The sequence below is a fragment of the Primulina eburnea genome, chromosome 15 (assembly GCF_022965805.1).
Source record: "Primulina eburnea isolate SZY01 chromosome 15, ASM2296580v1, whole genome shotgun sequence".
Lineage (NCBI taxonomy): Eukaryota > Viridiplantae > Streptophyta > Magnoliopsida > Lamiales > Gesneriaceae > Primulina > Primulina eburnea.
Genome location: NC_133115.1, coordinates 25,086,512 through 25,098,956, shown reverse-complemented (window position 1 = coordinate 25,098,956; position 12,445 = coordinate 25,086,512). Strand labels below are relative to the sequence as shown.

The following is a 12,445-nucleotide window of genomic DNA, read 5'->3' as shown; positions in this document are numbered from 1 at the left end:
CTACTGCCATTGAAAGCACATCTCAAAAGACTGATGAAAAGATCAACGATGATGCAATGTCCTTATTTGTAAAGAAATTATCCAGATTCATGAAGAAAAATCACCGAGCATACCAAAATCCCAAAAGAAATTTCAAGAAGGATTCACCATCTAGTGACCTGACGTGCTTTAACTGTGGAAAAATCGAACACTTTATTGCTGATTGTCCAAAGCCGAAGAAGGATGATCAGAAGAAGAATGAGTACAAGAGTAATGATAAAAAGTCCAGAAGAGACCGCAAAACAATGATTGATGAGGTGATAAACATAAAAATTGTACATTAATTAAATGTTTTAAAATATAAATATATAGTTTTTGTTTTTTTAAATGTTTAAATATTATATGTTTTATAATAAATTGTATAAAATATAAGTTGTTCTGTAATTACAAGTTTTTACTATTTTTTACAGGTTCGATAAAACAAGAATAAACTTGGAGTTTCAAATGGGATTAAGATGATTCTTGGACCTGTAGAAATTTGATGTTAATATCTACAATATTGATGGCAAGCATGGGATAAAAATCTTCTCACAAGTGGGATCAAATTAAGCAACAAATAAAGTTACCAAAGGAGTGACAGTTTTACCATGCTCTAGTATTTTGACCATATCTCTCAAATTACTTGGTCAAATGGTTTGAAAAAAATACCACAACTAGACAACTCAATTATCCACATGTTTCTTTTTATGTGAAGAAGCAAATTCGGAGAAGAAGATTTTCAAAAGTGATGTGTAATATAATATAATATCTTGGAACACCAATGAAGACTTTTGTGTAAAAAAATAATATTTTATTTGTGGATGTCTCCCGAAATTTGGCTATAAATAGGGGTGCATTGTAATGTATTGAGATATCCCTCATTCTATGAACAAACCTTTGAGTTCATAATATTTCTCTTTATATTTTTCTTTTATTTCTTCATTTAAATTTAATTAGCATGATAATTTCATATTCAAAGTTTTACACTTTGAATAATGAATAGCTAACTTCCTAAAGTTGAGATGAAAAGGTGAAACTCTTGGCATGATAATAATGTTACTAAAAGGTAAGAATCTATGTTTTATATTATTTAATCATTATTTATTGTTTATGTTATATTTATTTCTTTAAGTATTTTTATACCCTACTTATAAGTGGGAGTTTGGATTTATTGTTGATATATGTTACACTAAATTCTTGGAACCATTTAAATGTTAGTTTGGTATTACCAACCATTTAAAGTGGATGCCTTGATTTATTATATATGAATATATTATAATATTAATTTCTTGGTACCATTTAAATGTTAGTTTTGTTTTACCAACCATTTAAAGTGGGAACCTTGATTTACTATATATAAATATATCATAATATTAATTTCTTGGTACCATTTAAATGTTAGTTTGGTTTTACCAACCATTTAAAGTGGGAACCTTGATTTAGTGTTTACAAATATATATAGCACAATAAATACTTGACCACATTTATAAGTTTGGTATATATTATATACTTATAAGATAATAATATATAACATAATATAAATATGATTATTTAATATATTGGAACCATTTTATTAAGTGGATTTCAATATTGTTCGTTAATGTTAACTTTATTAAAATACCAAGAGTGGATCCTTTAATCTCAACTACTTAAATTAAAATTTGAACAATTAAAGTTTACATATTAAAGATTCAAACAATTAAAATTAAAAAGAAACAAAAACAAAACATAACAAAAAGACATTGTAGTGGACTTGTAATTACCTTAGCTTCCCTGTGGATACGATATCGGACTCACCGAATTACACTACTTGTGGACAACCTGCTCTTGGGAGTGCAACAATCAGAGTCACAACAAGTTTTTGGCGCCGTTGCCAGGGAAGTATAATTTAATTTCAAGTCTATTTAATTTCCTTTATAGTTTATTTTTCTTTATTTGAATTTTTATTGCTTTTGTGTGTTTTTATTCTTTTGTATTTGCATGAGCATTTGGTCACGTACACTTAGTGGTCGACTCATTCGAAATAACCCTTTATTTTTACAAAACATGGCGGAAGAACCCATCCAAGAAAATGAAGATGAAATTCAATCTCAACATGATCATGATAGACGAAGAACACTTAGAGATCACATGAATCCTACACGTACTAGTGCACCTTCATGTCTAGTTTTTCCCCCTGATGCATCTCATTTCAATTTTAAGCCTGGTATTATCCAACTTTTACCCAATTTTCATGGCTTAGATTCTGAAAATCCATACATGCATTTACGAGAGTTTGAAGAAGTGTGCAACACATATAATGATCTAAATTATAGCATGAACACCATTCGACTTAAGCTTTTTCCTTTTTCTTTAAAAGATAAAGCTAAAACTTGGCTACAAAATCTTAGATCGGGATCCATTCGAACTTGGGATGAATTGCAACAAAAATTTTTGAAAAAGTTTTTTCCATCTCATAAAACAAATTCTTTCAAAAGGCAAATCATCACTTTCACTCAAAAAAAAGGAGAAACTTTTTATCAGTGTTGGGATAGATACAAAGAATTGCTTAATCTTTGTCCACATCATGGTTTTGAAATTTGGAGGGTTGTTTCTCAATTTTATGAAGGCTTAACACCTAAAGATAGGCAAATGGTTGAATTTATGTGTAATGGAACATTTGAAGATAAAGATCCAAATGAGGCAATTGAGTATCTCGATTCATTAGCTGAAAATGCTCAAAATTGGGACACTATAGGCACAATCGAACCATCAAACAAGATTCAATCTCCTACATCTGGTGGAGGTATGTACACTCTCAAAGATGAACATGATCTTCAAGCTAGATTTACCTCTTTGGCAAGAAAAGTTGAGGCACTTGAATTGAAAAAGAATGGTCAATTAAAATCTGTTCAAGAAATTGTGTGTCACATCTGCGATACAAGTGATCATTTTACAAAAGATTGTCCCACTTTGCCCTCTTTTAAAGAATGTCTCCATGAACAAGCCAATGTTTTGAACAATTTCAGAAGGCCAAATTTTGAACCATTTTCTCAAAATTACAATCCAGGTTGGCGAAATCATCCAAATTTTAGTTGGAGGAATGATAATGCTGCACAATTTTCGCAACCACATTTTCAAAATCAACAAAATTTTCAAAATTATGCTCCGTATGTTCCTCCACCTAAAATAAATTTGGAAGATACATTGAATTCTTTCATTGCAAAGCAAGAGTCTATCAATGCTCAAATTGCTCAAACCATGATAGATTTCAAAAATACTCTTGCTAAATTTTCATCTGCACTTAATGTTCATGAAAAAGGTAAATTTCCTTCACAACCTCTGCCTAATCCCAAGGATCATCATTCACGAACTGGAACTTCTGGAACTCAACCGATGGATCAGGTAAAATCTGTTATTACCCTTCGAATTGGTAAGGTTGTGGAAAAATCCATTCTTGAACCTTGTGAAGATGATGATAAATCAACTTCAAAGGGTAAGGAAGTGGAAACCATAACTTGCGAAGAGGAGTTTCAACAGACAGTGTCACCACCATTCCCTCATGCATTGAAAAATACAAAAAAATCAAATTTGAATTCTGATATATATGATATTTTTAAACAAGTAAAAGTTAATATTCCTTTATTAGATGCAATAAAACAGGTACCATCATATGTCAAATTTTTGAAAGACTTGTGCACTGTGAAAAGAAAATTGAATGCGAAAAAGAAAGCATTTTTAGCCGAACAAGTAAGTGCAATCATTCAAAATAATAATACTTTGAAATACAAAGACCCTGGTTGTCCTACTATTTCATGCATTATTGGAGAACGAAAGATTAAAAAAGCGTTGCTTGATCTTGGAGCTAGTGTGAATTTACTTCCATATTCAGTTTATCAAGAACTCAATCTAGGCGAGTTAAAACCTACTTCGGTAACACTTTTACTTGCTGATAGATCTGTTAAAGTGCCAAGAGGTATGGTAGAAGACGTGTTGGTTCAAGTTGATAACTTTGTATATCCTGTCGATTTCATAGTTTTAGATACACAACCTATTGAAGCTTGTAATGCAATTCCTGTAATTTTAGGTCGTCCATTTTTAGCAACTTCTAATGCTCTTATAAATTGCAGGAATGGAATAATGAAGTTGTCATTTGGTAACATGACCTTGGAGCTTAATGTGTTTAATCTTTGTAAGCAACCACATGACAAAGCAGATGAAAGTGAAAATGAAAATCTTATTGAAACTCTTGTGGAAGAAAACATTCAAGAAGGGAGTACTCGTGACTAATTAGATATTTGTTCAATCGATACTGTTAAAGAAAATATTGAAATTGATCTTGATGATTTTATTAGGTATCACCCGTTACCAGGATCAGAAAAAGAATTTGAGGCAAAATATGAGAACAAAGATGAACCACCCATATTGGAGTTAAAACCCTTTCCAGAAGAATTGAAGTATGCATTTCTTGGAGAAGATGAAACATATCCGGTGGTAATTTCTTCCAAACTATCAAGTAATCAAGAAGGTAAATTAGTTGATATGCTTAAAAGACATAAAAATGCAATTGGTTGGACACTAAAAGATCTTAAGGGCATTAATCCACTAATTTGCACTCACAAAATTCACTTAGAAGAAAATGCTAAAACATCTCAACAACCACAAAAGAGATTAAATCCACACATGAAAGATGTTTTGAAAACTGAAGTTCTCAAACTACTCGATGTTGGGATTATCTACCCTATTTCTGATAGTAAGTGGGTAAGCCCAACACAAGTAGTTCCAAAAAAATCTGGCATCACAGAGATAAAAAATGAAAAAGGTGAATTGTTAACAAGTCGAGTCCCATCTAGTTGGCGGATGTGTATTGATTATAGAAAATTAAATGACGCCACTAGAAAAGATCATTTTCCATTACCATTTTTGGATCAAATTTTAGAAAGAGTAGCAGGTCATCCATACTACTGTTTTCTTGATGGATATTCAGGTCATTATCAAATTTCCATTGCACTCGAAGATCAAGATAAAACTACATTCACATGTTCTTTTGGAACATTTGCATTTAGAAGGATGTCATTTGGATTATGCAATGCCCCAGCAAGATTTCAAATATGTATGCTAAGCATTTTTTGCGACATGGTTGAAAATTGTTTGGAAATTTTCATGGATGACTTAACTGTCTTTGGGAATACATTTGATAATTGTCTTGAAAATTTGGAAAAAGTTTTAAAAAGATGCGAGGAAAAATGTCTTATTTTAAATTGGGAAAAATGTCATTACATGATTACTTCTGGAATTGTTTTGGGACATGTCGTGTCATCTCATGGAATTGAAGTTGATAAAGCAAAAGTTGATGTCATTGCCAATTTACCCCCTTCAAAAACCATTAAAGAAATTCGCTCATTTTTGGGACATGCTGGATTTTGTAGGAGGTTTATAAAGGACTTTAGTTTAATCTCTAAACCCATTTGTAACCTCTTAACAAAAGACACTGCATTTGAGTGGACTCAAGAATGTCGAAATGCTTTTGATAAAATCATTCGACATTTAACATCAGCTCCTATCATGCAACCTCCTGACTGGTCTTTACCATTTGAAATCATGTGCGATGCGAGTGATTATGCAGTCGGTGCAGTACTGGGTCAAATAAGAAACGTTAAGCCTTATGTGATATATTATGCAAGTAGAACTTTAAACAACGCTCAAATGAATTACTCCACAACTGAAAAAGAACTACTTGCTGTAATATTTGCATTAGATAAATTTTGTTCTTATTTGATTGGATCAACGACTATTGTGTTTACTGATTATTCTCCTATTAGATATTTGTTGACCAAACAGGATGCAAAGCCACGACTGATACGATGGATTTTGTTGCTCCAAGAATTTGACATTGTGATCAAAGATAAAAAAGGAACCGAGAATGTCGTAGCCGATCATTTATCGAGACTAGTAACAGGATCAACTTGTGAAATGACACCAATTAACGATAATTTTCCCGATGAACATCTATTTTCAGTTACTGCTACACCTTGGTTTGCTAACATAGTAAATTTTCTTATGACAAGAAAAATGCCACCGCAATGGAGTTCCCAAGATAAAAGAAAATTTTTGAATGAGGAAAATTACGATCAAGATGGACATGCCCATATGTTGTAAAGCATGTATATCCTTATGGAGCTGTGGATATTGAAAATCCTAAAAATGGTGATCTTTTTAAAGTGAATGGACAAAGGCTTAAACCATTTTTGGAAAATGAAATCTTTCAAGAAGAGTTTATTTCCCTTTCTGATCCTTAAATTTTTATGTTGCATTTAATTTTGTTTGTTTTTATTTCAGGTTTCTTTAATATTTTTATTTCCTGATTAAATGGCGGATAACGGTACTCCGTGACTCTCATAGTCGGTTAAATCAGTTTCTCACAATTGCTGATTCAAAAATTAAAAAAAAATCATTTCTTTTCTTTTCAAAATGGATGAAATTCTCTCAAAAATTTATAAATATTTTCCCTCTGTTTCTGAAAATGTTCTAAGAAAAATTTATGCAGGAAGGTGTGAAAGATTGAGATTGCTAATGCAAAAAGGAATTCCAGAAGATATTCGTCTTCTAATAGAAGCTAAGGTCCGATTAGGAGGAGAAGTTCCACAATCATTGCTCATTCTGTATTTGCCTGGATTAGGAAAAAGCACTTCTGCGAAAAAACGAAGGGCCAAAAGTTTAGGGGTTTGTCATAAGTGTGCAAATGGACTTGTGACAAACGATGCAGATCTTTGGGATGTGTTTCCAATAACAGATAAGATAAAATTGGTTTCATTAAGAATGGGCTGAGTAAGGAGTCTTTAGATAACATTTTATTGACTCTTGAGACGCATTCTAGTGGACATGTGCATATTGAACTTCTCCGTTTATGGAAACAATTCCAAGATGAGCGTCATAGTCTTGGGAATCGACTAAAAAAGACCCTGTTTGCCAATTTATAAGAAAATTGGATGGGAAGCATATCCTCGACTCATAGAAGGCGTTGAAGCCGTTTCTGGACGTAAAACCAGAGGAAAATTGTGAGCCACAATCACACTACTGTTTATATGCATGTGTGTCATTATTGTTTTTACTATTTATTCTGTTTACAGCTGTGACCCATAGTTTTGTTATGATAACATATTACCCCTATAAAATCTCTCATCTTTCTCTCTATTTTCGCAGACCAAAAAAGAAAGTAAAAACATGGCTGGATTCTCTACACAAACATTGAAAAATATTTGTGTATTTTGTGGGTCGAGTCCTGGAAAAAATGAAGTGTTTGTAGAAGCAGCGAATAATCTTGGAAAGATATTGGCTGAGAGAAAAATTCACTTGGTATATGGGGGAGGTAATATTGGGTTAATGAGATCTGTTTCAACATCTGCTCATCTTGGAGTTAGTCAGGTTTTGGGTATTATTCCTACAGCTTTAGCTGAAGGAAATATTACAGGTGTTACGATTGGGGAAGAATTAAAAGTTTCTTCTATGTATGAAAGAATCACTCAAATGATTGAAAATTCTGATGCTTTTATCGCACTAGCAGGTGGTTTTGGTATATTAGAAGAAATTTTTCACACTGTTTCTTGGGCACAACTTAATATCCATAATAAACCTGTGGGCTTGTTGAATATCAATAATTATTATGACAGTTTGTTTACATTTCTTGATAAAGCTGTGGAACAAAATTTCATTTCAGAAAATTCACGACGGATGCTCATCTGTGCTTCGACTGCCGACCAATTAATTGATAATTTGGAAGCTTTTGTTCATAAGCATGATCCGATGATAACAAAGATCAATTGGTCGCAATCAAGCAGTAAGAAAAGAAAGTTGGATCATTGATTCAGAATTCGTGGATTGGTTTGCGTTTGTTTCAGTTTGTTATCTTCAATAAAATTCCAGGTGATATCTCTTTCACTATGTACTCTTTATTAATAGTTATTTTGACATTAGGGACAATGTCATATTCTGATTGGGGGGAGAACAAACTTATTTAAAAAAAATTAAAAATATATATTATTTTATAATAAAATCATGTTTATTGCTTGTATCTTTGTAATTTTTGCAAAAATATCATACATTACATATTTGAAAGGTTTAAATTAGAAAATTTATTAATCTATCTAAGGATGTTTAATTTTTATTTGAAAAAAAAAAGTCAATTTTAATATTCTGATCAATATAAAAATATGATTTATGAAATCTTTTTGAGTGCTTAACCATTGTGATAAAATCAGGTATTAAAGTATATGGCCCAAGATATACCTTATAAGAGTGCCTAAAATTTTAAACTCACACATATTTTGTGAGTGAGTGGAGAGGACTGAGAAAACAGCTTTCGAGCCTTTATTAATCATGAGAGAGACTATCTATTGTTTAGATCTTGAGTTCTTATTTTAAAAAAATGATATTTCATGAAAAAAAAAGAGGAGAAAAATACAAAAAGAAAGATATTGAAGATCTATGTAATTTTTAAGTTATATGCTACGACCCATATATCTCTCATAAAAAAAATAAAAAAAAAAGAAAGAGAGAAATTTATTGTACAAATTAAATAAATATGTGGTCAAGAAGCATAAACTTAATCTGATTCCATGATGTTATGAAAAAAAAGAAAAAAAATATATCAGAAAAAAATATATAATAAGAACAACTAGATTTTGAATCAATGGATTTTCTATCTTTTAAATAGTTTGGCTCGTCTGTCTGTCTGCATTCTATAAACCATTTTTCTGAACATTTATATGTATTCCAACTCCATGAAAGAAATCGTTGCCATAAATTGAAACATTTATTAACCTATGAGGATATGGAGTTGAGACTCTTACTAGGAATTTCTGAAGGTCGTGTACATTTAACTACCTGAAATAAGCTTTGAATTGATCATCTCAAATTATTTCATAAATTATAATTATGATGATCTTGATATAATTTTGACAGTTTTCAAATTTAATTTAAACACTTAGATAGTTCTGATTGCATTTCTATTTAAATTAATCAATATGTTTTGTATTGCTATTAACGCTTAAATTGCTAGGGACTAGCAATAAGCTGGTTGGGAGGTGTGATAAACATAAAAATTGTACATTAATTAAATGTTTTATAATCTAAATATATAGTTTTTGTTTTATTAAATGTTTAAATATTATATGTTTTATAATAAATTGTATAAAATATAAGTTGTTGTGTAATTACAAGTTTTTATTATTTTTTACAGGTTCGATAAAACAAGAATAAACTTGGAGTTTCAAATGGGATTAAGATGATTCTTGGACCTGTAGAAAGTTGATGTTAGTATCTACAATATTGATGGCAAGCATGAGATAAAAATCTTCTCACAAGTGAGATCAAATTAAGCAACAAATAAAGTTACCAAATGAGTGACAGTTTTACCATGCTCTAGTATTTTGACCATATCTCTGAAATTACTTGGTCAAATGGTTTGAAAAAAATATCACAACTAAACAACTCAATTATCCACATGTTTCTTTTTATGTGAAGAAGCAAATTCGGAGAAGAAGATTTTCAAAAGTGATGTGTAATATAATATAATATCTTGGAACACCAATGAAGACTTTTGTGTAAAAAAATAATATTTTATTTGTGGTTGTCTCCCCAAATTTTGCTATAAATAGGGGTGTATTGTAATATATTGAGATATTCCTCATTCTATGAACAAACCTTTGAGTTCATAATATTTCTCTCTATATTTTTCCTTTATTTCTTCATTTAAATATAATTAGCATGATAATTTCATATTCAAAGTTTTACACTTTGAATAATGAATAGCTAACTTCCTAAAGTTGAGATGAAAAGGTGAAACTCTTGGCATGATAATAAGGTTACTAAAAGGTAAGAATCTATATTTTATATTATTTAATCATTATTTATTGTTTATGTTATATTTATTTCTTTATTGTTTATGTTATATTTATTTCTTTAAGTATTTTTATACCCTACTTATAAATGAGAGTTTTGATTTATTGTTGCTATATGTTACACTAAATTCTTGGATCCATTTAAATGTTAGTTTGCTATTACCAACCATTTAAAGTGGATGCCTTGATTTATTATATATGAATATATTATAATATTAATTTCTTGGTATCATTTAAATGTTAGTTTGGTTTTACCAACCATTTAAAGTGGGAACCTTGATTTACTATAAATAAATATATCATAATATTAATTTCTTGGTACCATTTAAATGTTAGTTTGATTTTACCAACCATTTAAAGTGAGAACCTTGATTTAGTGTTTACAAATATATATAGCACAATAAATACTTGACCACATTTATAAGTTTTGGTATATATTATATACTTATAAGATAATAATATATAACATAATATAAATATGATTATTTAATATATTGGAACCATTTTATTAAGTGGATTTCAATATTGTTCGTTAATGTTAACTTTATTAAAATACCAAGAGTGGATCCTTTAATCTCAACTACTTAAATTAAAATTTGAACAATTAAAATTTACCCATTAAAGATTCAAACAATTAAAATTAAAAAGAAACAAAAACAAAATAAAACAAAAAGACATTGTAGTGGACTTGTAATTACCTTAGTTTCCCTGTGGATACGATATCGGACTCACCGAATTATACTACTTGTGGACAACCTGCTCTTGGGAGTGCAACAATCAGAGTCGCAACATGAGGAAATTAAATCAAAGTGGGCGGATTCTAGCTCCGAGTCTTCTGACTCGGATATTCACTCCAGTGATAGTGATGAATAAGAAGTCAAGTGTCTCATGGCAAACACTGAATCAACCTCAACATATGGAGAGGTATTTTACTTTGACTCTGATGAATTTATACGAAATGATTTGGTTAAAGCACTGAATGACATGGTGGAAGAGTACTCAAGACTGTCTCAATCATTCGAAGAAGTTAAAACTGAAAATCAAAACTTAAAAGATCAAATTAGTAAGTTTACTTGCTTGCAAGAAAATAACTGCAGTGATCTAAAAGTAGAGACAAGTAAGTTGAAAACTGAGAATGACAGAGTATATGCAGATTACTAGACAACGAGGTCTGAGAATCAGAAGATATCGGTTCTGGTAAATGCATGGAATAAGTCTTCTGTTTTTTTAGAGAAGCAAGAATTATTGAAGCAATCCGGAGACAGGAGTGGTCTCGGATTCAGTAATAATGAAAGCACTTCTGAAACAAGTACTAAGACAGAATTGGATACAAGCAAAGGGAAATACATTCATTTTTTTATATCCAGTGTGTATATGAACCAGTGGTACCGACTGTTCGAGTCAGAAGGTTTGAAGATCAGATGAATAGAAGTAAGTATTATGGTCTAGGTTATGTTGAACCTAAGAGAAGAGTCCACCAGAGTTCTGGATGCAGTAGAGGATTCAACTCAGGAGGACAACCCTCTATGAAGGTTAGAAACTACCAGTACTATAATTCTAGACCAGTTCAGAAGAGATACATACCAGACGACAAGAACAGAATGGAAGAACAATATCTTAAAATGCATTCTGTTAGAAATAACAGACCTTCTGTTTCACAAACCTCTGCGGATACCAGAAGTACAAGGTCACCTAGAATTTTACAAATATGGGTTCCTAAAGGACTTATAAGGCCTGGACACAAATAGACTGGGTACCATTTACTAAAACTTGTGCTTGCAGGAACAGGAGAAGAAAATCAAGATAAGCAGCTCTACATGGTATCTGGACAGTGGATGTTCCAGACATATGACTGGACAAAAGAGTCTACTGTCAAAAGTAATGAGTTGTAGTGGACCAAAGATAACTTTTGGGGACAACTCAAAAGTTAAAACCGTGGGTAAGTGTAAGATTATCCATTGTAATATCACTATAAATGATGTGCTCTTAGTTGGAAATCTTTGTTACAATTTAATCAGTATTAGTCAACTGTGCGATAATGGTTACTCAGTAGCTTTTCAAAAGCACATCTGAACAGTTAAAGATGCTGATGAGTCTACTGGCTTAACAGGAAAAAGAAAAGACAACACCTACAAAGTATCAAGGAACATAGATCATGCTAATGTTCCTACATGTTTATTTGTCTCCCTTAGTGATAAACATTGGCTCTGGCACAAGAGATTGAATCATCTGAACTTCAAGTCAATCAATAGTCTCAAGAAGCAGAACATAGTTGATGGTTTACCTGATATTAATTTCGTTAAGAATCATGTATGTTCTGCATGTCAACTCGACAAACAAGTAAGATCTAGCTTCAAGAATAAAGGTAGTAAATCAACATCAAGGTGTTTGGAATTATTGCATATGGATTTGTTTGGTCTCATCTCTGTCATGAGCTTAGGGGGAATGAAATATACTCTAGTAGCCTCCTGATCAAGCTTCTGAAAAAGATTCAAAATGAAAAATTAGTTTATGTCATCAAAATCAGAAGTGATCGGGACACTGAGTTT

General features: G+C 31.2%; 1 non-coding gene across 1 annotated transcript; it reads right to left on the bottom strand.

Annotated features, from left to right (window-relative positions):
- Positions 1-2,482: 2,482 nt before the first annotated feature.
- Positions 2,483-2,591, bottom strand: LOC140815775 (small nucleolar RNA R71). Its single transcript, XR_012114421.1, has one exon. It is a non-coding gene; the product is annotated as a small nucleolar RNA R71 (small nucleolar RNA).
- Positions 2,592-12,445: the final 9,854 nt, after the last annotated feature.